At 29.7% G+C, this 25,691-nt stretch overlaps 2 long non-coding RNA genes across 41 annotated transcripts; one reads left to right on the top strand and one right to left on the bottom strand.

Annotated features, from left to right (window-relative positions):
- LOC145112585 (uncharacterized) lies at nt 1-24,626 on the top strand. 40 transcript variants are annotated; one of them, XR_013710578.1, is made up of 41 exons: nt 1-194; nt 1,426-1,519; nt 2,139-2,234; nt 2,316-2,531; nt 2,618-2,708; nt 3,110-3,230; nt 3,313-3,429; nt 4,714-4,809; nt 5,015-5,162; nt 5,801-5,903; nt 5,984-6,037; nt 7,089-7,271; nt 7,374-7,428; nt 7,523-7,573; nt 8,032-8,129; nt 9,373-9,859; nt 10,335-10,421; nt 10,500-10,904; nt 10,987-11,050; nt 12,870-12,933; nt 14,224-14,291; nt 14,989-15,083; nt 15,157-15,243; nt 15,757-15,787; nt 15,895-15,924; nt 16,422-16,517; nt 16,910-16,954; nt 17,299-17,349; nt 17,510-17,571; nt 17,829-17,892; nt 18,262-18,324; nt 18,421-18,460; nt 19,138-19,167; nt 19,576-19,684; nt 19,766-20,060; nt 20,139-21,523; nt 21,607-21,669; nt 22,245-22,367; nt 22,739-22,843; nt 22,911-22,986; nt 23,798-24,626. It is a non-coding gene; the product is annotated as an uncharacterized LOC145112585 (long non-coding RNA). The 40 variants fall into 40 exon arrangements; XR_013710558.1 differs by adding exons at nt 3,622-3,718; nt 3,826-3,898 and having other exon boundaries at nt 20,139-22,367; XR_013710555.1 differs by adding exons at nt 3,622-3,718; nt 3,816-3,898 and having other exon boundaries at nt 20,139-22,367.
- Nucleotides 22,551-24,144, bottom strand: LOC145112588 (uncharacterized). Its single transcript, XR_013710595.1, has 2 exons — nt 24,010-24,144; nt 22,551-22,861 (listed from the first exon to the last, which is right to left on the bottom strand). It is a non-coding gene; the product is annotated as an uncharacterized LOC145112588 (long non-coding RNA).
- Nucleotides 24,627-25,691: the final 1,065 nt, after the last annotated feature.

Raw genomic sequence — 25,691 nt, 5'->3', positions numbered from 1 at the left:
TTGGTGCTTAATATAAAAAGAACCTTTTCTTCTTCCCTCTTCCACTCTTCACTCATTCCGCTCCCTGCTCTCCAAACACTGCCGGAGACTCACCCCGATATTTGTGACTCCGCTCCCCTGAGACCCAAGCACCTCCATCCTTCGCTGGACACTCACAAACATGTCTATAATCCAAAGAAATTATCAAGATCATCGTAAGTTTTCATTCTTATCATTTTTCTCTTCTCTCTTTTATTTTAGTTTTCCAGGAGTTTTCTCTAATTTCGTGTTGAAATTTTCTCTGTATATATGGATAACAAAATATCGAAGCTTAGTTGCTGCTTTTTAAATTTTTTTTTTCTGATCTGCGGTTTTTTTTATTTGATCTAAAATCTGATTTTCTAACTGCAAGTTATTTTGCAACATAAAAACAGAAGGAAACTACGTAGTTATTCTGTAGTTTTATCGATCGTTTTTTAGGGTTTTCTTCTCCTATCTTTTTATTGGGTTTTTGTTTTTCTGTAAAATCTTGATTAAGCGTGTCTGGTAGGCTTATTTCAGAATGTGTTTCTGTGGTTTTGTTGATCATTTGATAATGTCTTGTGGTTGGATGATTTTTTTTGGGTCGTTTGAGATTGTATTTCAGATTCTGTCAGCATTCATATGAATAACCAATTTTATGCATTTTTTTTGTGGGCTTGTTTATGTCATCTTCTCTTACTATTTCTGAGATTCCAAGATTAAAGAACACAGGTTCTTTGTTAGGTCAAAACAAAGTATCATGATTTTTTTATATGGTGTCCTCTTTGTTTTTAAATCTCATTGTGTGATATGAAAAAGATGATACGAAAAAGATGAAGTTGTGTTTGCATTCATGTACAAGTCAAATAGCAATCTACTTTCTAGCTAATTTAGGCATGTAGTCAAGTGTTAGTTTTTTCTAAGTAATGTTTTTTTTTTCATTCAAGTAGGTGACAGAGGAAAGGTTAATAGAGGATATCTGTATGTTTTTGCACTTACTTATACTATGTGAAAGTTACACACAGTTCTAATGTGAAAGTTACACAGTGTTCTAAGAGTCTAAATTATTGTCATTTTAAAATTATTTATTTACGTGGTGGTGACCATGAAGCCTTTGATCATCATGTTACATGTATGTTTTTAAAGTGCATTATTTCTCATTCTCCCATTTAAATTACATGGCTTTAATTATAATGAATGTGTTGGAATGAGAACCAAATCCACAGTAAGTGCTTTTCATGTGATACAGTTTTGTTTCCATCTTTTCATTAAGTAAAACTTGAATGACTTGGATTTTTTGACCCTTTACCCAACAAAAGAGGATATGGATGAGGTTCTTTCTGAAAACAAAAAAAAGAATAATTTAATTTAAGACTATATAATAGTATATGTATATCTATTGATAAACTCTTTAACTTTTCTCAGGTGCAACTATTGAAGGATTTTGTTCGTGATAGATTCATCATCCAAAGATATTACTCCTAACATGGAGCAAAGAATACATACTCTAAATCGACATGTTGTTTTTCTTTCATATCTTTTTTCTATTTTAATCCTAAGAGCAACATAGGACGTGTTTGGTTCATAGATTCCATAGAATTTTGAAGGAATTGGAATGGAGATTCCTTCAGTTACAAATTTGGTTGACAAATTAGATTCCATCAAATTCCCCTAAAATCTGTATTCAAAGGATTTTTATCATTCCTAGGGAGGAATCGAAATTCAATTATTTATTTCTTCATTAAAAAGATTATTTATTGTATTATTAATTATTTATTTTTCTTCATAAGTCACTTTTAATGTCATATTACTTTACTTTAATGTTTTGTACCTTTTTCAGAGATATATATCTTTTTTCAGTAAATATCAATTTTATTATTTTACTAAAAAAGTTCACAAAATGGTGATTCGTTCATTTTAACATAAGTTTAACTATAAATTCTTTTATAGTAAACTAAACACAAAGCAACAAATGAATGGAATCGAATCCTTTCCATTTCCTGTCAACATGCATATGGCAGATTCCAATTCCTTTGACAAATTCCATTCATTTTAAAGAGATTATGTGGACCATAAGTTCCCTTACATTAATTTGTATGACATTTAATTGCTATTCTTGATTCCAATTCCTTTGACAGATTCCATTTATTACTCTAAAACAAGAAAAGGTTTTAGAAACCAAATTAACAACTTATGGTGGAAAAAAAGAAAAGAAGATGCCCCCGAGAATTAAGGTGTATGTTTTTACCCTTAACATTATAAAAACACTTGATGCGTTTTATGTTCTTATTTAGTTTTTCTGTTGATGTTTAAAGTTACAGTTTTTGTTCCATTGAATCTCAAATAAGAGTGTTGTGTTGGGTGATTATGAAACTGCTTTATCAAATTACCTCCTTCTATCCATTGATGACAAAGCATGTCTGTTCTAAAACCTGTGTCTATTTATTATCTTGATGGGATTAACATGCTTGATGTTGAATCAATCAAAAAAAGATGTTGAAAACACCTTCAGCATCTATTTATTACACCTGGTAATTCTTTACAAAAGATATTTGTTATTTAGTCAAATCTTTTATTTATTTAAAATAAAAAAATGTGTTTTTATTTATGGAATTAGGACACCAGGGAAGGGAAATGTTAAAAAGAGGGGCTGAAATGTTAAAAGCAAGTGGTCATTATAAAAGAGAGGGGCTACTTTCGTATCTCTGGTGAGATAATAATCATTTCTAATTTGTCAATGAAAATATTATATTTGAAAATTTTGCTAATAAACAACAAGCATCTTTATGTTACCTTTTTAGCCAAACCAATTATGTTAAGAAAGTATGGATTTCATCTCATTCTTTCTCGTGGCAATTTTTGTTACTGGATCATATAATAATAGATAATTTTCACTATCAAATATCAATGATTCTGTAACAATATATGACATATGAATGATTCGTCTATCTTTTTAGAGTAATATTACATTTTTGGTCCCTACATGTAGCTGATTTTTCAGTTTTGGTCCTTGTTTGAGGTTTGTAATGTTTTTTATTCTTGTTCAAAGTAAAATGACAATCTTTTTGGGACCAAAAATAATATAATCAGCTATTCTTACTTGGCACAGGGACCAGAAATGTTACATGTCAAATTCATCAGGGACCAAAAGTGTATTTTACTCTTCTTTCTGTTTTTAAAGGAATAACATGGAGTCATATACGGGATCATGTCCATTTTTATACAGGACAGTAAGTTGTAAATGAGTTGTTAAAGTTTGATATAATACACCAAATTGTTTTGAAATTACGTTATTACCCTCTTCGGACACAGGTGGTATGCTTTTGTTTGAAGGGTTGATGTAGGAAAGTGTGGCTTGTAGTCATCCAACGAAAGAAGTTGATGAATTCATACTCTGATAGACACGACACGAGGAAAACTCCTGAGGAGGTAATTTTTTTTTATTTTTAACAATTGTAACTACTCTTTTTTCAATGTTTAATAGAATTGTAACTACTCTGTCTTGTTATCATGATAACATACTTAAACATCTCCAATAATATGAGTCAATCAATCTTTCATGATTTCTGCCATTCTTGATTACCGATTTAATTATTTTCCATATGAATTGGTGCTTTTTAGGGAAGTAACAACCAATCCATCACCCTTTTCTTTTCTTTTCTTTTCCTCCACCAAAACCAGATGATGTTTGTTGCTACAATATGTTAATACAACAAAGGTTTCTATTTCTTGTACACTTATGCTTTTTCTTTTCTTATCAACTCTACAAAATTTGAATCTTTTCTTTGCACTTATTCCTTTTCCTACATGGTAAGGGGACTTTAGTACTTTCCCATGGAAACCTGATTGCAAATGTTGTTTGTGGAAGTCTTGAAATGAAGTTGTATCCATCAAATGTGTAAGTAAATGCCAATTGTTTCTTCCATACTGTAATAAATATAAACTGTGTGATATTATCTTTCAAGATTCTTTACTGAAATGATGCTACAACCTTCAACAACTCATATTGACTGGTAATGTATATTGTTGTTGGAGGAATTGGAATGGAGATTCCTTCAGTTATAAATTTGTCATTTTAAATTGGTTATTTATGTGGCGTATTCTTTTCAGACCATGAAGCCTCTGATCATCATGTTACATGTAACTTAGGACATTTTTGGTTCATGGATTCCATAGAATTTTGAAGGAATTGGAATGGAAATTCCTTCAGTTATAAATTTGGTTGACAAAATGGATGGGAGATAGATTCCATCAAATTCCCCCGAAATTTGTATTCAAAGGATTTTATTATTCCTAGGGAGGAATCGGAATTCCATTATTTATTCTTTATTAAAAAGATTAATTATTTATTTTTCTTCATAAGTCAATTTTAATGTCATACTACTTTACTTTTTGATGTTTAGTAACTGTTTCATAAATAAAATCTTTTTTCAGTAAATAGTAATTTTATTATTTTATTCAAAAAAATCACTAAAGGGTGTTTCGGTCAATTAACATAAATTTTTACTTCAATTATTTAGATAAATTTGCAAACTAAACACAAAACAACAAATGAATGGAATCGACTCCTTTCCATTTCCTGTCAACCATGCACATGGCAGATTCCAATTCCTTTGACAAATTCCATTCATTTTAAAAATATTCTTTGAACCACAAGTTTTCTTACATTAGTATGACATTTATTGATATTCTTAATTCCAATTCCTTTGACAGATTCCATTCATTACTCTTCAACAAGAAAAAGCTTTAGAAACCAAATAAAGAACTTATGGTGGAGAAAAGGAAAACAAGATGCCCCTGAGAATCAAGGTGTATGTTTCTACCCTTAACACAATAAAACACTTGATGATTTTTATGTTCTTATATTGTTTTTCTGTTGATGTTTAAAGGTACACTTTATTTCCATTGAATCTCAAATAAGGGTGTTGTGTTGGGTTATTTTGAAATTGTTTTATCAAATTACCGCCTTCTATCCACTGATTACAAGCTAACAAGGCATGGAAACAATATGCAGGTGTACAAGTAGCTATAGCTATGAGTGTATGACCCATTTTGTGTATTTCCAGAAATACCCCTCTGTTCCTAAAAGAAAAGGTTTTAGAAACCAAATAAAAAACTTATGGTGGAGAATTGGAAAAGAAGATGCCCCCGAGAATTAAAGTGTATGTTTTTACCCTTAACACTGTAAAGCCCTTCATGTTTTTTATGTTCTTATTTAGTTTTCATGTTATTGTTTAAAGTAGGAGTGATGGGTGAAAACGTCGATAACCTTTTTGTTTTGAAACATGAGATATTCACTAACTTTATTAAACAAGAACTGTTAACTTCAACATTCTCCAATCATTGACGACTTCTATTTTTTTTAATTAGACTAATTTACACGCATTCTACTTTCATTGTTATGACAAAAAACATGCTACTTCCATTTTTATGACAAAGTTAGCATGATAATTTAATTGTTAGGACAAAATAGCATGCTACTTTCATTGATATTGATCCATGTTATCTCTACGTTAAGCAATTTTCACTGCTGATTTTATAAAGTATAATAATAATAATGTCCAAATAAGAAAAGAGTTAAAAAGTTCAATGATATGATTAGAAGAGATTCCTTCTCTTTCTGATAGTGGTATGATGGTTAAGCATTTGTTTCAAGATTCTTTACAACCCTCAACAACTCATATTAACTGGTAATATTATAGATTGTTGGAGGGCTGGATGAGCTAATGCCATCTCTTCCATCAGCACTTATTTAGTCAATTCTTTGATTTATTTAAAATAAAAATGTGCTTTTATTTAGGGAATTGGGACATCAGGGAAGGGAAATGTTAAAAAGAGGGGCTGAAATGTTAAAAGCAAGTCGTTAATGTAAAGAGGGGCTGGTGTTTACTTTTGTATCTTTGGTGAGATAATAATGATTTCTTATGTGTCAATGAAAGTATATATATGAAAATTTTGTTTAAAAACTTCATTTTTTTTGCAGGATGTGATGCTTTTTTTTTTGTTACCTTTTAGCCAAACCAATTATATTAATAAGGTATTGATTTCTTCTCATTCTTTCTGTTGGCAATTTGTGTTACTGGATCATATATAAATACTTTAATAGATAGTTTTGTTTTACTATTCGTACTTACAAGATAATTTTCATTATCAAATATCAAGCATTCTGTAACAATAATTTAGTAACAATGTAAGAATGATTCATCTTTCTTTTTAGAGTAATATTACATTTTTGGTCCCTGAGTGTGGCTGATTTTTTCAGTTGTGGTCCTTATTTGAGGTTTGTAACGTTTTTTATTCTTGTTCTAAGTAAAATTCCAAATTTTTTGGGACGAAAATTGCAAAAATCAGCTTTTCTTGGTGACCAAAAATAGTCACTTTTTTGGAACAGGGACCAGAAGTATTACAAGTCAAATTCATAAATTAGCTATAATCAGGGGCCAACAGTGTATTTTACTCTTCTTTCTAAGTTTATGTTCTTTTTACAAGTTTTGCTTTTTTGTATAAGATAAAGCATGCGAGTCGTGCATATAAAACGCACTTTCTGTTTTTGTAGGAACAACATGGAGTCATATTCGGGATCATGTCCATTTTCATATGAAAAATTAAATGTCATCCTACTTATCCTCCTACTCATATAACATTATGACATTTGGATACCACTAATTCTTTCTCTTAATCTCCTCTCTTGATTTTGAAACTTGTCTTGATCTAATGAGTAGGAGGATAAGTAGAAAGAAAATGTAGGATGATATTTGATTTCTCTTTTCATATAGGATAGTAAGTTAATTGTAAATGTGTTATTAAAGTTTGATATAATACGCCAATTTGGTTGAAATTACGTTATTGCCCTCTTTGGACACTGGTGGCATGCTTTTCTTGAAAGGGTTGATGTTGCAATGATGTAACTAAAAGTTGCATATAAATTAGAAAGTTGTGTGTTTTTGTTTAATCAAGTTTAGGATAAATTTGGCATGTTGATTGTCAACCAACTACTGTATAGTTTGTATATATCTGAAAGAGTTTATTGATTGTCAATGCTACAAAAATATGTGGTCTTATGTTTGCTATTTTCTTTCTTACTGCAGGATTTCAGAGATTGAAATTTGATTTTTGGGGCGTAAGGTCAAATGCTTAAATCTTAATCAAATGAGCATACTTCCAAGAAGTGTTGTGATTTTTTGTGGGCTTGTTTATGTCATCACCTTTCTTCCTATTTCCAAGATTCCAAGATTAAAGAACACAATTTCTTTGTTAGGTCAAAACAGAGAGTATCCTGTTTTTTTGTATGTGTTATGTTCTCTTTGTTTGTGAATCTCTTTGTGTGAGATGATTCGAAAAAGATGAAGCTTTGTTGCATTTAGCCCCAAAAGAATGTTTAGAGCTTGCATCAAACCAGTAGAAGGGACTTTCTCCCCCACTTCTGCTGTAATTCATTTAAAATACTCTTATGTTTATTGTTTAATTTTTTAATTGAAATCAGTCTTCTGAAACTAATTATACACTTGAACCCTACATACAGGGTACTACACAAGTTCAAATTGCATCAGATGTTGGACAACCAGATGTTGAGGTATAAATTAATTTATCTGTTTAGATGTTCACAACATTCATCACATGCTACAATACGTTGAGGTATAAATTTATCTGTTTAGTGTTAGTTGTTCGATTTAACACCTTGGATCAGTTCAGTTTTATTGTACTTAATTACATCATGACAAAACTGTTGTTTCTTTTTTATGTAATTACTGTTTTTTTCATATTACTTTTTTTAAATGTTTTTGAAATGAGAGTATGCATGTTTGATGTTTATATAATTAGTGTTTCATAAATAAAATCTTTTCAGTAAATAGCTATCCTATCATTTTATTAAAAAAATCACTAAAGAGTGTTTTGGTCATTTAACATAATTTTCACTTTAATTCTTTTGATAGATTTGCAAACTAAATAAATAACAACAAATGAATGGAATTGAAATCCTTTTCATTTGGTGTCAACCATATACATGATGGATTCCATTTCTTTTGACAGATTCCATTCATTATTCTGCAACAAGAAAAGGTTTTAGAAACCAAATAAAGAAGTTATGGTGGAGAAAAGGAAAAGAAGATGCCCCTGAGAATCAAAGTGTATGCTTTTACCCTTAACACTATAAAACCCTTCATGCTTTTTATGTTCTTATTTAGTTTTCATGTTATTGTTTAGTTGTAGATTGTTCTTGTGTGCACTTTAGGTGTTTGATGAAATGTCTTGATTAAGTTAAAGAGTTGTTTTGCTTTGTTTTGAGGGTGAAAATGTTATTGGATTAAATTAGGTAGCGAGAAGTACATAATCACAAGCCAAATTAAAATATTAAACAACTTATTGAGATATTAGAGATTCAAATTGGAAAAGATTATTTAATGTTTGTATTTTTAACTCAAATAGAAAGAAATGAAAGTGTATTTTGGTTATAACTAAAAGTTGTAGATAAAGTTGTGCATTTTCTGTTTTGTTAAGTTAGGATGAATTTGTTGTGTTGATAGTCTACCAACTACTGTATATTTTTGCATATTTGAAAAAGTTTTTGATTGTCATTGCTACAAAAATATGTGAACTTATGTTTGTAATTTTGTTTCTGCAAGATTATAGAGGATTAAATTTGATTTTTGGGGTGCATAAAGTGCATTATTTATTTATTTACGTGGTGTATTCTTTTCAGACCATGAAGCCTTTGATCATCATATGTTACATGTAAATTTTTAAAGTGCATTATTGCTCATTCTCCCATTTAAATTACATGGATTTAATTATAATGAATGTTGATCATGAACCAAATCCATGGGAGTTATGTGTAAGTGCATTTCATGTGATACTATTTGTTTCCATCTTTTCATTAAGTAAAACTTGATTGATTTGGATTTTTTGACCCTTTACTCTTCAACAAAAGAGGATGTGGATGAGGTTAATTAGTACGTGTGGTAATTCTTTACAAAAGATATTTGTTATTTAGTCAATTTTTTTATTTATGTAAAAAGTGTACTTTTTATTAGGGAATTGGGACATCAGGGAAGGGAAATGCCACATGGTGTGTGGTCTTTTTATTAGGTCCTTATATTTTTAGATGTCTACCCAATTATAGCATTGTACTTTCATCTGTTTTTCTTATTAGGGCATTCATTATGCTTTGAAAACTCTACCCAGTTATAACATTGCACTTCCAATTTTTCTTTTCTTATTTCAAATTCTGTCAGCATTTTGTATTTTAACATTTACCAAACGTTGAGTAACTGTTTCTAAGGTCAAATCAGACCAATACTTGTTTTTCTTCTCTTTAACATATCCATGTGTCATCACATTTCTTATTTATTCTTTTTAATCAATTTCTTTCAGGGCTTTGTGGATTCTCACACTGTGATGTGAGGTTAATTATTACATGGAATGATGAAAAAATCTTCAAAAATTTCACTTGAATCAAATAACATAACCCCAAAATTTTGACTTTGTTGATTTCAAAATCAGTTTTTATTTTGTCAAAGCATAAGATTTGAGAAACCCATGCTTGATTTCATGTGTAGATATCTACCCTTGGTCACTACATGTATTATTTTTCAAGATTTTAAGTACATTTTATCACTAGATATCTACACTAATGCGCTTAAATTCAAAATAATTTGAAATTAATGAGGGTTCATTCTGTTTCAGAAGCAACCAAGGTGAAAAACAACATACACACAAATTTATGTTCTTTGGTTCTTCAAATCTGTTTCATTCCAAACTTTTTGATCATATTCAGTCTTATAGTTTCCAAAGGGGGACATTTCCATCAGCTCTATATATAGCTTCCTCATATTCTTGTAGCTACAAGCTGTGATCAAAGGTATATTGATTCCTGTAAGTAATGGCCACTATACTAATACAATGTTGTTGATCATCAAGGGTAAATTTGTCCAAAAATATCAGAGCTTTGGCTGGAAAGTAGGAGTGATGGGTGAAAAGGTCGATAACCATTTTGTTTTGCTAAATGAGATTTCCACTAACTTTATTAAATAAGAAACATTCTCCAATCATTAACTACTTTTTTTTAATTGGAATAATTTACCCTCATGCTACTTTGATTGTTATGACAAAAATAGCATGCTACTTCCATTGTTAGGAGAAATTAGCGTATGATACTTTCATTGTTAGGACAAAAGGAGCATGCTACTTTCATAGTTATGACAATGTTGCTTAGGTTGATTTTGATCCAACAATTTTCACTGCTGATTTTACAAAGCGGTGTGATAATTAATCATTTGTTTCAAGATTCTTTACAACCCTCAACAACTCATATTAACTAACTGGTAATATTATAGATTGTTGGAGGGCTAGATGAGCTAATGCCATCTCTTCCATCAGCAACTGGGGCTAAGGCTGTATCATTTTCAAAATTAATTATTCAGGTAACTTCAAGTTCTTTTGTTGAATCACAATTTAGTGTTTGACTTTCGCTAACTCTGTATTTGTTCTCATAATAACAGACTTAAACATCTCCTATAATATGAGTTAGTCTTTCATGATTTCTGCCATAAGATAAGAATTGGTGCTTTTTAGGGAAGTAAAAAACCCAACCTTCACCCTTTTCTTTTTCTTTTCTTCCACCAAAACCAGATGATGTTTGTTGCTACAATATGTCATACATGGCGGAATTGAGATCTGTAGTTTTCCACTGTATTTTCATTCAGTTAGTCTTATTGAGACTCAGTTAGGTGTTGTTTATTGCAGCGAAGTCATCTGGTTTTCTGAAAGAAAAGACTGTTTAATGCTAAGAGGGAAGCATTACTTAATGGTAACTATTTACAAAAATTTCTTCAGCACAAGGAGGGCCTTTTAGCTTTCCATACTTTAAAGCAGCTATTGCTATCTCTATATCACAAGTTACACAGGTGGATTGAACTTACTTAATTTTCCCTTATGCATGTTCATATCAGTTTATCTTTTTAATATTCGGATTTGTTAAAGGTGCAGACACCTGAAATTCTTTGGTTGTCAAAGCAGATTAAGGAGAAGCAGAAAGAAGTTATTTGAAATGGTAAATTCTTTTGGTAGCAATTAACAATTTTAAACAGTTTAAAATGCAACTTTATAATTTTAACTAGACAATATTACAATTATTCCTTTATGATATTTGGCATGCCATAAAGTAAGCATTACATACCTAATTAAGCAGTGAAATCGCTTATGGCATTGCTAAAACTGGGTTCTTAGTTAAATAGGGCATTATTTTTAGCTTTTGAGAATCTTTACAAAGTTCTTAGTTAAATTTTCATAAATCATGTTGTTATTCGGTTTTCATGCTCTTATTTGTCAATAGGTCATTATTCTTAGTTTTTGAGAATCTTTTAATATTGTAACATGGAAAAGTGACTACAATGTAATAGGGAAAAAAACAAAAGTAGAATTCTACAGTAAACAAATCAATGAGAGCATGTTGATATTATATTTTCAGAATCTATCCTTTTAAGGCATTGTAGTTTTTTTTACATTCTACTTCTAAAATCTAAACTTGTTTAGCCATGGTTACCAAATATAACATTAGACTTCTAATTTTTTCCCAATTAAGACATTATATTTTGAAATTATAATCTACTGTATTGATCCTCTAACCTTTGTTTTTTCAATAAGTGTTGCACCTAAACTTATACCTAAAACCCAAATATTATTGTTCGAATCTTGTGCCTTGTTTATTCTCATCCCTACTTTATCCTAATATACAACTCCATAATTGTGGATATTCATAGCCATGCAGGTGTACATGTAGCTATATCTATGAGTCTATGACCCTGTTTGTGTTTTTCCAGAAATACCCCTCTATTCCTAAAACTTGTGCTTATATATTATCTTCAGGAAATGATGGAATAAACATACTTCATGTTGAACAAATAAAAAAAAGATGAATGTTCAAGCAAGTGGTGATGTGTTGTTAGTAAAACTTCAAAAGTTTCGAAAACCCAAAAAAATATTGTTCTTGTATGCACTTTAGGTGTTTGATGAAATGTGTTGATTAAGTTAAAGAGTTGTTTTGCTTTGTTTTGAGGATGAAAATGTTATTGGATTAAATTAGGTAGCGAGAAGTACATAATCACAAGCCAAATTAAAATATTAAACAACTTATTGAAATAAGAAAAGATTATTTATTGTTTGTATTCTTAACTCAATTCGACATAGAAGTGTATTTTGGTTCTAACTAAAAGTTGCATATAAAGTTGTCTGTTTCTGTTTAGTTGAGTTAGGATGAATTTGGTGTGTTGATTGTCAACCAACAACTGTATAATTTGCATATTTGAAACAACATTTGATTGTCATTGCTACAAAAATATGTGAACTTATGTTTGTAATTTTCTTTCCTACTGCAAGTTTTTAGAGATTGAAATTTGATTTTTGGGGGGTATAGTAAGGAAAAATACTTGGATCTTAAGCACTTCCAAGAGGTGTTGTGTTTTTTTGTGAGCTTGTTTATGTCTTATCCTCTCTTACTATGTCTGAGATTAAATCTCATTGTGTGATACGAAAAAGATGAAGTTGTGTTTGTATTCATGTACAAGTCAAATAGCAATCTACTTTCTAGCTAATTTATCCATGTAGTCAAGTGTTAGTTTTTTCTAAGAAATGTTTTTTTTTTCATTCAAGTAGGTGACAGAGGAAAGGCTAAAAGAGGTTATATGTAAAATTTTCACTTAATTATACTGTGTGATAGTTACACAGTTCTACGAGTTTAAATTTTGTCATTTTTAAATTATTTGTTTACGTGTTGTATTCTTTTCAATTGATGTATCATGTTAGTTTTTAAAGTGCATTATTGCTTATTATCCCATTTAAATTACATGGCTTTAATTATAGTGAATGTGCAGGAATGAGAAACAACACTTGGAAGATGGGGCTGTTGATCATGAACCAAATCCATGGGAGTTTTATGTAAGTGCTTTTCATGTGATACAGTTTTGTTTCCATCTTTTCATTAAGTAAAACTTGAATGACTTGGATTTTTTTACCCTTTACCCAACAAAAGAGGATGTGGATGAGGTTCTTTCTGAAAACAAAAAAAGAATAATTTAATTTAAGAGTGCATAATATTATATCTATTGATAATAATAAACTCTTTGACTCCTCTCAGTTGCAACTGTTGAAGGATTTTGTTCGTGATAGATTATTCATCATCCAAAGATATTACTGCTAACATGGAAAAATGAATAATACTCTAAATCAGCATGTTGTTTTTCTTTCATATGTTTTTTCTATTTTAATCCTAAGAGCAACTTAGGACGTGTTTGGTTCATGGATTCCATAGAATTTTGAAGGAATTGGAATGGAGATTCCTTCAGTTACAAATTTGGTTGACAAAATGTATTCCATCAAATTCCCCTAAAATCTGTATTCAAAAGATTTGTTTGATAAAATGGAAGAATCAAAATTCTATTATTTAATTCTTCGTTAAAAAGACTAAATTCATATTTACAAGTTACAAACCAAATATTATTTTTCGAATCTTGCGCCCCAATATACAACTCTATAAATGTAGATATTTATAGTTAATTATTGTATTATTAATTATTATTTTTCTTCATAAGTTGCTTTAAATGTCATATTACTTTATTTTGATGTTTAGTAACTGTTTCGTAAATAAAATCTTTTTTCAGTAAATAGTAATTCTATTATTTTATTAAAAAAATTCACTAAAGGGTGTTTCGGTCATTTAACATAATTTTCACTTCAATTATTTTGATAGATTTGCAAACTAAACACAAAACAACAAATGAATGGAATCGACTCCTTTCCCTTTCCTGTCAACCATGCACATGGCAGATTCCAATTCCATTCATTTTAAAAGTATTCTTTGAACCACAAGTTCCCTTACACTAGTACGACATTAATTGCTATAAAACATGTTTGTTGTTACCCTTAACACTATAAAACACTTGATGCTTTTTATGTTGTAATTTTTTTTTTCTATTTTCATTGCTATGACAAAAATAGCATGCTACTTCCATTTTTGTCCATATGGTTCCCCCTCTATGGTAAGCAATTTTCACTGCTAATTTTACAAAGTATAATGTCCTAATAAGAAAAGAGCTAAAAGTTGAATGCTATGATAGAGATTCCTTGTGATAGTGGTATGATGGTTAATCATTTGTTTTAAGATTCTTTACTGAAATGATGCTACAACCCTCAACAACTCATTTTGACTGGTAATATATGTTGTTGGAGGGCTAGATGAGCTAATGCCATCAGCAACTGGGGCTAAGACTGTATCATTTTCACAAATTATTATTCAGGTAACTTCAACTCCTTTTTGTTGAATCATAATTTAGTGTTGGCTTTCGTTAACTCTGTCTTTGTTCTCTCAATAACAGACTTAAACATCTCAGTAACAACTGATTTAAAAAAAAATATCTTCAGCACAAGGGGGGCCTTTTAGCTTTCCATACTTTAAATTCATCTAAATCGATATGCCACAGAGAGGAAAAAAAACTTATATCAGATTGTGTGTTGTTCCTTATATAAGGCACATAACCCCTTTTTCTTTTTCATCAGGTGTTGCACTGATAAAGTGCTATCTGGATAAAGATGTTTGATTTGTGTCTATATCTTTGATTGACTTGATAGAAAATGCTTCAATCTATTTTTTATGTTAAAAGTTCACTTAGTATAAAAGTTATTGATGTGAAATTCATATCTAAGTGAAGCTTTCCATTGTTTGGGTTTTGGAGAACATAAATCTAATGCTTTTCCTGGTCAGAGGATGTGGATGAGGTTCTTTCTGAAAAAAAAAAAACAATTTTATTTTAAAGCCATTTAATAGTATAACTATCTGTAAATATTAACAAAATCTGTATTCAAAGGATTTTATCATTCCTAGGGAAAATTTGAAATTCCATTATTTATTTCTGCATTAAAAAGATTAATTACTGTTTATGTGTTTCCAGAAATACCCCTCTGTTCCTAAAACCTGTGCTTATTTATTATCTTCAGGAAATGATGGGATAAACATACTTCATGTTAAATCAATAAAAAAAGATGTTGAATATTGCATGGAAAACGCCTTAAGCACTTATTTAGTATGCCTGGTAATTTTTTACAAAAGATCTTTTTTATTTAGTCAATTGTTTAATTTATTTAAAAAGTGTACTTTTTATGTAGCGAATTGGGAAATCATAGAAGGGAAATGCTACATGGTGTGGTCTTTGGTGGGTTGAAATGTTTAAAACAATTGGTCAATAGAAAGAGGTAATAATCATTTCTGTTTTGTGAATAAAAATGTTGCATATGAGAATAATCAGATGATGGATATCATTTGAGTTGGTTAAGATAACAGCTAGCCTCAAAATGTATGTTAATTTTTTAAGGAAAATTGTGGGAATTAACAATGTACTTTTACCGCTTTGTATAAAATACTTTAAGGATGAAGATGATTGTTCAAGCAAGTGGTGATGTGTTGCTAGTAAAACTTTAATAGTTTTGAAAACCCAAAATAGTTTTGTTTAGTTGTAGATTGTTTGTCTGTGCACTTTAGGTGTTTGATGAAATGTCTTGATTAAGTTAAAGAGTTGTTTTGTTTTGTTTTGAGGGTGAAACATGTTATTGCATTAAATTAGGTAGAGATAAGTACATAATCACAAGCCAAATTAAAATATTAAACAACTTATTGATCTATCAGAGATTCAATTAGGGAAAGATAATTTATTGTTTATATTTTTAACTCAATTAGAAATAGAAGTGTATTTTGTTTCTGTTTAGCAGGTGACTAAGGAAAGGCTAAAAGAGGTTATCTGTAAGTTTTTCACTTAATTATACTGTGTGAAAGTTACACACAGTTCTAAGAGTTTAAATTTTGTCATTTTTAAATTATTTATTTACGTGGCGTTGTATTCTTTTCAGACCATGAAGCCTTTGATCATCATGTTACATGTAAGTTTTTAAAGTGCATTATTGCTCATTCTTCCATAGAATTTTAAAGAAATTGGAATATAGAAATTCCTTCAGTTACAAATTTGGTTGACAAAATGGATTCCATCAAATTTCCCCAAAATCTGTATTCATAGGATTTTATCATTCCTAGGGAAGAATCGAAATTCCATTATTTATTTATTCATTAAAAAGATTAATTATTGTTTTAGTATCTGTTTATTTGCCTAAATAAGTCCTTTTTAATGGCGTATTACTTTTTTTTAATGTTTAGTATTTGTTTTAAAAATAAAATTCTTTTTTCAGTAAATAGCAATTCTAATATTTAATTAGAAAAAAATCACTAAAGGGTGTTTTGGTCTTTTAACATAGTTTTCACTTTTCACTTCAATTCTTTTCACAGATTCCAATTCCTTTGACAAATTCCATTCATTTTAAAAATCTTCTGTGCACCACAAGTTCCCTTTACTTGCTTTTCTTAGTTCCAATTCCTTTGACAGATTCCATTCATTACTCTGCAACAAGAAAAGGTTTTAGAAACCAAATAAACAACTTATGGTGGAAAAAAAGAAAAGAAGATGCCCCTGAGAATCAAGGTGTATGTTTTTACCCTTAACACTATAAATCACTTGATGATTTTTATCCTCTTATTTAGTTTGTCTGTTGAAAACCGATAGAAAAATACACATCTAAACACGTTTTCTAATTTTCTAAAACTGAAAATGAAAAATGAATAAGTTTTAACTAAACGCGTTTTCTAAATTTTCCAATGAAAACCGAAAACGGAAAACGAAAACTGAAAAGGGAAAACGAAAAACGGAAAATGAAAATAACTAAACGCAACCTAAACAACTTATTGAGTTAGGATGAATTTGGCTTGTTGATTGTCAACCAACTACTATATAATTTGCATATCTGAAAGAGTTTTTGATTGTCTCTGCTACAAAAATATGTGGACTTATGTTTGTAATTTTCTTTATTACTGCAGGATTTTAGAGATTAAATCTTAATCAAATGAGGATACCTCCAAGAGGTGTTGTGATTTTTTTGTGGGCTTGTTTATGTCATCACCTCTCTTCCTATTTTCTAGATTCCAAAGATTAAAGAACACAAGTTGTTTGTTAGGTCAAAACAGCATATCCTGTTTTTTTGTATGTGTTATGTTCTCTCTGTTTCTGAATCTCATTGTGTGATATGTAGATGATACGAAAAAGATGAAGCTTTGTTGCATTTATCCCCAAAAGAATGTTTAGAGCTTGTTGTAGTCCACTAATTCATTAAAAAAACTGTCTTTATTGTTTAATTTTTGAATTGAAATCAGTCTTTTGAATATAATACTACAAAGAAACTAATGATACATTTCAACCCTACATACAGGGTACTACACAAGTTCAAATTGCATCAGATGTTGGACAAGCAAATGTTGAGGTATAAATTAATTTATCTGTTTACATGTTCACAATATTCATCACATTTTACAATATGCTGATTTATAAATGTTGATGTATAAATTTGTCTGTTTAGTGTTTGTTGTATGATTTAAAAGCTTGAGTTTTTTCTGAGAAATGTTTTTTATTCATTCAAGTAGGTGACAGAGGAGCAGTTATTACTGATGCATAGAGCCATCACCTATAGAAACTATACCCATCTGTAAGTTTTTTTTTTACATAATTATATTGTGTAAAAGTTACACACAGTTGTAAGAGTTTAAATTTTAACAACCATCACCCTTTTTGTCCACCAAAACCAGATGATGTTGTTACAAAGGTTTTTATTTCTTATTCACTTATGCTTTTTTTGCTTTTCAAGTCTACCAAAATTGAATCTTTTCTTATCTTATGTGGAAATTATTCCTTTTTATATATGTTCATATAAATTTACCTTTCTAATATTTGTTAAATGTGCAGATACATGAGATTCTTCGGTTGTAAAAGCAGATTAAGGAGAAGCTGAAAGAAGTTGATCAAAATGGTAAGTTCTTTTGGTAGCAATTAACGATTTTAAACACTACAAAATGCAACTTTATGATTTTAAATGGACATTAGTACAATTCCTTTATGGTATTTGGCATGCCATAAAATATTACATATATTCTAAAATGGAACAAATGGCATAGGAACCAAATACATTTTGCTCTGTTTTTGTAAAGTGCAAAGAAAATGAGAATTCTATCAAATTGGTTCTTCAATCTTTACTTTAAGTCCTTCTTACTACATCTGAGGGGTTTGATATTTAGCATGTCCAACTGATTTTGGAAAAAAAAACTTATATCCGATTGTGTTATGTTCCTTATTTAGGGCATATAACCCTTTTATTGAATGACTTTTGACTTTTTGACAGATGTCTAATGCTTTTCTTGGTCTGCATTTTAGCCGTTTACTCAACAAAGAGGATGTGGATGAGGTTTTTTCTGAAAAAATAAATAATTTTATTTCAAGGCTATTTAATAGTATAACTATCTGTAAATATTAACTGTTTAACTTTTCTTAATTGCAACAGTTAAAGGTTTACTCAACAAAGACGTATTCTAAATCAACATGTTGTTTTTCTTTCCTACCTTTTCTATTTGGTTCATGGATTACATAGAAATTTGAAGGAATTGGAATGGGAGATCCCTTCAGTTACAAATTTGATTGACAAAATGGATGGGAAATGGATTCCATCAAATTCCCCCAAAATCTGTATTCAAAGGATTTGATCATTCCTAGGGAAGATTTGAAATCCCATTATTTATTTCTTCATTAAAAAGACTAAATTTGTCCTTAGAGCCAAATATTATTATTTTCTCAATCTTGAACCTTCTTTATATTCTCACCCCTAATTTATCCTAATTTACAACTCCATAATTGTAGATATTTATAAGTAATTATCGTATTATTATCTATTTATTTTTCTTCATGAGTCATTTTTAATGTCATGTTACTTTTTTTTTAAATGTTTATGAAATCAGAGTATGCATGTTTGATGTTTATATAATTAATGTTTTTTAATTGTTTCATAAATAAAATCTTTTTTCAGTAAATAGCAATCTTATCAATTTATATACAGGAATCACTAAAGGGTGTTTTGGTCATTTAGCATAATTTTCATTTTTAATTCTTTTGATAGATTTGCAATCTAAATAAATATTATTTGCAATCCATTTTGTCATTTTAATTCCTTTGGTCATTTAGCATAATTTTCATTTTTATTTACATGGTGTTGTATTCTTTTCAGACCATGAAGCCTTTGATCATCATGTTACATGTAAGTTTTTAAAGTGCATTATTGCTTGTTCTTTCATAGAATTTTGAAGAAATTAGAATAAAAATTCCTTCAGTTACAAATTTGGTTGACAAAATGGATTGGAAATGGATTCCATCAAATTTCCCTAAAATCTGTATTCATAGGACTTTATCATTCCTAGGAAAGAATTGAAATTCCATTATTTATTTCTTCATTAAAAAGATTAATTACTGTTTTATTAACTGTTTATTTGCCTTCATAAGTCCTTTTTAATGTCGTATTACTTTATTTTAATGTTTAGTATTTGTTTTAAAATAAAATTCTTTTTTCAGTAAATAGCAATTCTAATATTTAATTAGAAAAAAATCACTAAAGGGTGTTTTGGTCTTTTAACATAGTTTTCACTTTTCACTTCAATTCTTTTCACAGATTCCAATTCCTTTGACAAATTCCATTCATTTTAAAAATCTTCTGTGCACCACAAGTTCCCTTTTACTTACGGTGGAGAATAGGAAAATAGGATGCCCCGAGAATCAAGGTGTATGTTTTTACCCTTAACACTATAAAAACACTTGATGATTTTTATGTTCTTATTTAGTTTTTTTGTTGATGTTTAAAGGTACACTTTTAGCTCCATTGAATCTCAAATAAGGGTGTTGTGTTGGGTTATAATGGAATTGGTTTATCAAATTACCACCTTCTATCCACTGATTGCAAGCTGAAAAAGCATGGAAACGATATGCAGGAAAGTACATGTAATTATAGCTATAAGTGTATGACCCTGTTTGTGTATTTCCAGAAATACCCCCCTATTTCTAAAACCTGTGTCTATTCATTATCTTGATGGGATTAACATACTTCATGTTGAATCAATCAAAAAAAGATGTTGAATATATGGAAAACTTATTATTCAGGTAACTTCAAGTCCTTTCGTTGAATCACAATTTAGTGTTCCACTTTTTGCTAACTCTGTCTTGTTATCATGATAACAGACTTAAACATCTCCAACAACACGAGTCAATCTTTCATGATTTCTGCCATTTTGATTACTGATTTGATGGTGCTAATAACTTAAAGGTAACATTTTACAAAACTTTCTTCAATACTTTAAGGGATACAATCTGTGTGATATTAACTTTCAGGCAAGAATGCATATCCTATGTGGGACTGTTTAGTATTTAACAAAATAAAAGACAAACTTGGCCATCTCCCTTGTCTCCTGGATTTTCTTAAAGTGTAAGTTATTTTTAGGGCTAATTGCAATAAATAACAACCTTCATTCATTCCTTTGTGTTTTATAGCATCCTAGTTTCATTTTTTTTATTGCAGTATTGTTCTTTCAGCTTTTTCTTATCAAGACATTGCACTTTGAAAATTTACCCAATTATAGCATCCTACTTTTAACTATTTTGTTATTAGGTCCTTATACTTTTAGATTTCTACCCAATTATAGCATTGCACTTTTATATCTTTTTTTTATTAGGGCATTATTCTTTGAAAACTCTACCCAATTTTAGCACTGTACTTCCAATTTATTTTTTTCCTTTTAATGACATTATACTTTGAATAATCTACCCATTTTTAGCTATATAACTTGCTATGAATGAGAAAAAATTTCTGAATCTCTCTCTTTCTAACTGGGATTTTGTTGATCATTTGATAATGTTTTGCGTGTTTGTATGGGTTTTGTTGGTTGTTTGAGAATGTATTTTCAGATTCTGTCAGCATTCTGTCTTTTAACATTTACCAAATGTATTGTTGGTAACTGTTCCTATGGTCAAATCAGACCAATAAATACTTCTTTTTCTTCTCTTTTTTCATATCCATGTATCACATTTCTTATTTATTCTTTTTAATCAATTTCTTTCAAGGCTTTGTGCAATCTCACCATGTTTGGATGGGTTTTTTCTAGCATTTCGAGCAAGTATCACAAAGGGTCTGTCTTTTTCTACAATGATGAAAAAATCTGCAAAAATTTCAGTCAATAACATAACCCCAAAACTTTGACTTTTGTTGATTTCAAAATCAGTTAGTATTTTGTCAAAGCATAAGATTTGAGAAACCCATGTTTGATTTTATGTGTAGATACCCTTGGTTGCTACATATATTATTTTACAATATTTGAAGTACATTTTATCACCATATATCTACACTGATGCACTTAATTTGAAGTTAATTAGGGTTCATTCTGTTTCAGAAGCAACCAAGGTGAAAAACAACATACACACAAATTTATCTTCTTTGGTTCTTTAAATCTATTTCATTCCATTTGTTTATAGTTTTTGATCATATTCAGTCTGATAGTTTCCAATAGGGAAACTTATCCTTCAACCGTATAGCTTCCTGATATTCTTGTAGCTACAAGCTCTGATCAAAGGTATGTTGATTCCTGTAAGTAATGGCCACTATACTAATATAATGTTGTTGATCATCAAGGGTAAATTTGTCCAAAAATATCAGTTTTCAGGTGCTTTGGTTGCTCAGTAATGAAATGAGAACAATGTCCTCTCTCTCTCTCTCTCAGTATGTTTAGTTGTTGAAATCTTTTAATATTGTAACATGGACCAGTGCCTAAAATGTAATAATAGAAAAAACAAAAGCAGAATTCTATAATAAACAAATCAACCAGTGGCTGATGCGTTTAAAGAACTGGTTCCTTTGGTAAATATGCAATTGGTTTCAAGAGGTTAATGAACTCGGGCTTTGTACTAACTGGAATTTATGTAATTGTGGTTTATTAGTTAAAATTTGCATGCTATTCTTTTCACTAACTGGAATTTATGGATACATAAAAGGAGATTATAAGTAATAACAGATAGTAGTATGTTACTTGATCATCAGTTCATGTTGCTTTACACTGAGTTTATTTAGAAGCCCACATCTTGTATGTATATTTATGATTTTTTTAAATGTGATCTACTAATTTCAGGTCTACTATTCGCTCCTTTTTACTTAAAACTAATCAGTCAACTTTTTTTTTTAAAAAAATGGGACAAACCTTGCAACGAAATTAAGTTTGATTGTTAATTTATTTGTGTTTTTCAATTATACACACAATATTTTGCTAATATTTGAAACAAACAATTTTTTTCTCACAGGACATGCTGTCCAATATTATTCATCATGAAAGATGAATCATAAGCTTTCTGGTGTTCTGTTTCTTTAATGGAAAGATTAGGTCCAAATTTCAACCGTGATCAAAATGGCATGCACTATTAAAGGTCCTCCCTCTATCTTAATATATAACAAGGGTATTTTGGTCATTTAATAAAAAAGGAAGAATGAAACCGAAATCCTTCCTCCTGCCCCTATGAATGTGGTTGAAGTCCATCAAATATGAAACTCGTAGCAATTTGACGGAATTGAATTCCGTCCTAATTTTCAACCAAATGCACCATTACGAATTCCAATTCTTAGCTGTGATTATCAAAGATTAAATTTCAAGAAATCTGTCAGAATTAAAATCCATCCAAACTGTCAAACCAAACACTTTATGAAATGAAATCTCGAATTCCAACTTCTCTGCCGGAATCCACGATTCCATTTCTTTGATGCGGTTTCTAACATGTCTATTATTGTTTTGATATGGAAGCTGGTGGAACTACTCAACATCCCATTCATTACACAACAGGTTCAAACAAAGCGACTGCTTGAATTACTTCTTCTGATTCCGCTGGATTCTGATCCAATTCAAAAGGCAAGTAAATTTACTCTTCTACCCTCGCAAAATACGACATTAGTTAAAATTTATCACATGCTTTCAGGGAATTCGAATACGATATAACAATAAGGTTATGGACACACTATCTAAGTGAACACCTTCATCTATACGGAGCCAAGGTAAGAAACCAAACTCTACTTTGCTGATTACTTAATATTAATATACAAATATACATGCAAAATGTCTAATAGGGTTGATAATAAAAAAGCCTTTTGCAATTGCGTCATAAGTTTGTATGTTATAACTGAATTCAACTTTTTTCTTATAACATAGTATTTAATATAATCTAACCTCTTAGTATATTTTTCCCTTTGTTTTTTTTTTTTTTTTTTTCCTATTACGACATTGTATTTTGAATTTGTAAGCATCATTGATTTTGGTGCACCGACAGTAGATAGAAAATAAGAGTCTGGCTGTTAATGTATTTCTTTTTTCTATAATTTAATAAATTGTAAATCAATATTAAAAATAAATGCATGCAAAAAGTAAATAAAAGGGACAAAATAGTCTTTTCACTTTGAACGGGGACCAAATCCACAGTGAAAATCGACCATATCTGGCTGTTTGTGTATATGTTGTTTTTTTAGTAGAAAATATTGATTCAGTGATGGCTGTTTTTTGTTTCTTTCAATTTTAACTACTCTCTTTTTTGTGACAAAAATAGCATGCTACTTCCATCAATAAACAAAAATAACATGCTGTTTTTATTGTTATGACAAAAATAGCATGCCACTTTCATTTTTAAAACAAAAATAACATGCTACTTTCGTTGTTATGACAAAAATAGCATGTTACTTTCATTCTTATGAAGAGTTAGGGGGTTCATCTCTTATTTGAAGAATAGAAAATATAGCTCTTTTTTTTTTTCTTCTTCTTCTTCTCTCTGTTTGTTTGTTTGGTTTTGATACATGTCTTTTTGTTGCTCTGTAGTTTCTGTCACGAATTCAGCACTGCTATGGGAAACAACAGCTTGCTTCTTGCTCCCCCAAGTAACAAGATTCCCCCAAACATAGGAGCAATATCCTGTGACTAATCTAAATATTTCTCAATTGGATGATTAGTACACCCACGGACTCCTTTCCTGTGAGCTATTGGCACAACATCTAAATCATCAATAATTGGAGCTTGAGTAGAATCCATACCTTTGTAAATATCATAATCGGTGGGGACTGGTTCTTGTTGAACATGCTGAGGTTCTTTTGATTTCTCAGTTTGTCTCCTTCTGTAAACACGAAGCTCAGGGGTTGAACCAGTTTTTGGATTTTGACCAGGCATATTCGACCCCTATGGTGAAAGATCATGTTGCAATTCAGTGTTTTGGACATGAGAGTTGTTTTGTGATTCATTTATGGGAACAAAGGTTGGCTGATTTTCTAGATCATGATGGAAATCCCAAATCGGATATTCTTTGGAGCTCTCCCCCTGAATATTTGATTTGGGAAAGTAAGCTTGGTTCTCAAAGAAGCTTACATCCATAAAATTATAATATTTTCGAGTGCGAGGGGAATAACACACACTTCTATCCCTTTTTATTAGAGGAGTAACCAAGGAAAGGAACACACATTTTTCAGATTTGGGATCAAGTTTTGAGCGATGATGAGAGTGGATATGAGAGTGTTTTTGGTTTTTATGAGGTTAATACATGTATTGATTGTCTTAATATTTTCACTCGATTTTAATCTTATTGTAACATTGTCTAACTACATTGTCATCACGGGTTATCATCAAACTCACATAATCTGCCACATTTATTTGTAAAGTTGCCATACCAATCACGTGTTCGATTATTAATTTGTTTTTTTTTTTTTTATAAAATAACTAAATGAACATTAGTCAACAGCACCTTCAAATATAAAAAAAAAAAAAAAAAAAAAAAAACGAAATGAACATTTATGATGATACAAACTTAATATACATTCAAAATGTCTAATCGGATAATAAAAAAACATTATATTTTCATAATCGCACCTATTAAGACATTGTAATTTTATTATTTATGTTTTTTTGTTTCCTAGTTCACTTATTGTCACATATAAATATTGAAATAGAAAAGTGTGTTTACTTTATCCTTTTCATTTTCGAAAGCTTGAGCTCATTTAGTTGATAGTTCTTTTGTTATGGTGTTCAGCTGCTCTCAGTTTGGGATGTGCCCAAGATTTTGGTCTTTAAATTTGAACTAGGAACTTGGTTAGTTTGAGTTCATCGGGACTTTATTGTAACCAAATGAAGTTGTTATTTATTTGTAAGAAAGTTTTTATTTATTTTTTTAAATAATATAATACATCAAATTTCATATTTTTTTGTTTAAATCAAAATAATGTAAGTATTTATTATAAAAATGACAAATAACAATAATAATGAAAGTTCATTTTGTTTGCTATTTATATTTAAAAAAATCTTAATATTGATAAAAAAAATTATAAAATTTAAATAATAAAATTTTATATTGGTTTAGTTGGTTAATAACTTCTAATATAAGATATGATTTTAACCGTGGGAAAAAACAATCGTTTAAAGATGTTGATGAAGTTGATTGCTTTTAAGATGTATATTTTCCAAACTAAACCAAAATGATTTTTAGTTTTTTTTTTCCGCCAATAGTTGTAGTGAATATGTACCACAATGATACCAAAACCAACATGCATGCAACATCATTGTTGTTTTGTCCTTCAAAGACCATTGTATATATAGTAAATAACTCTTTAAAAGTATGTAGAAACATATTGGTGTTATGTTTAACAGTTTTTTCATCACAACATAATCCTTTACCGGTACTTTCCATTAGGTCTATTGTGTCGTCTTTATTGATGATAAGGTTTATAGG

This window comes from Lactuca virosa, chromosome 5 (assembly GCF_052849685.1).
Source record: "Lactuca virosa cultivar CGN04683 chromosome 5, Lactuca_virosa_CGN04683_v6, whole genome shotgun sequence".
Classification (NCBI taxonomy): domain Eukaryota; kingdom Viridiplantae; phylum Streptophyta; class Magnoliopsida; order Asterales; family Asteraceae; genus Lactuca; species Lactuca virosa.
The sequence above is the reverse complement of the archived record's forward strand: the minus strand, read 5'-3'. Positions and strand labels throughout refer to the sequence as shown.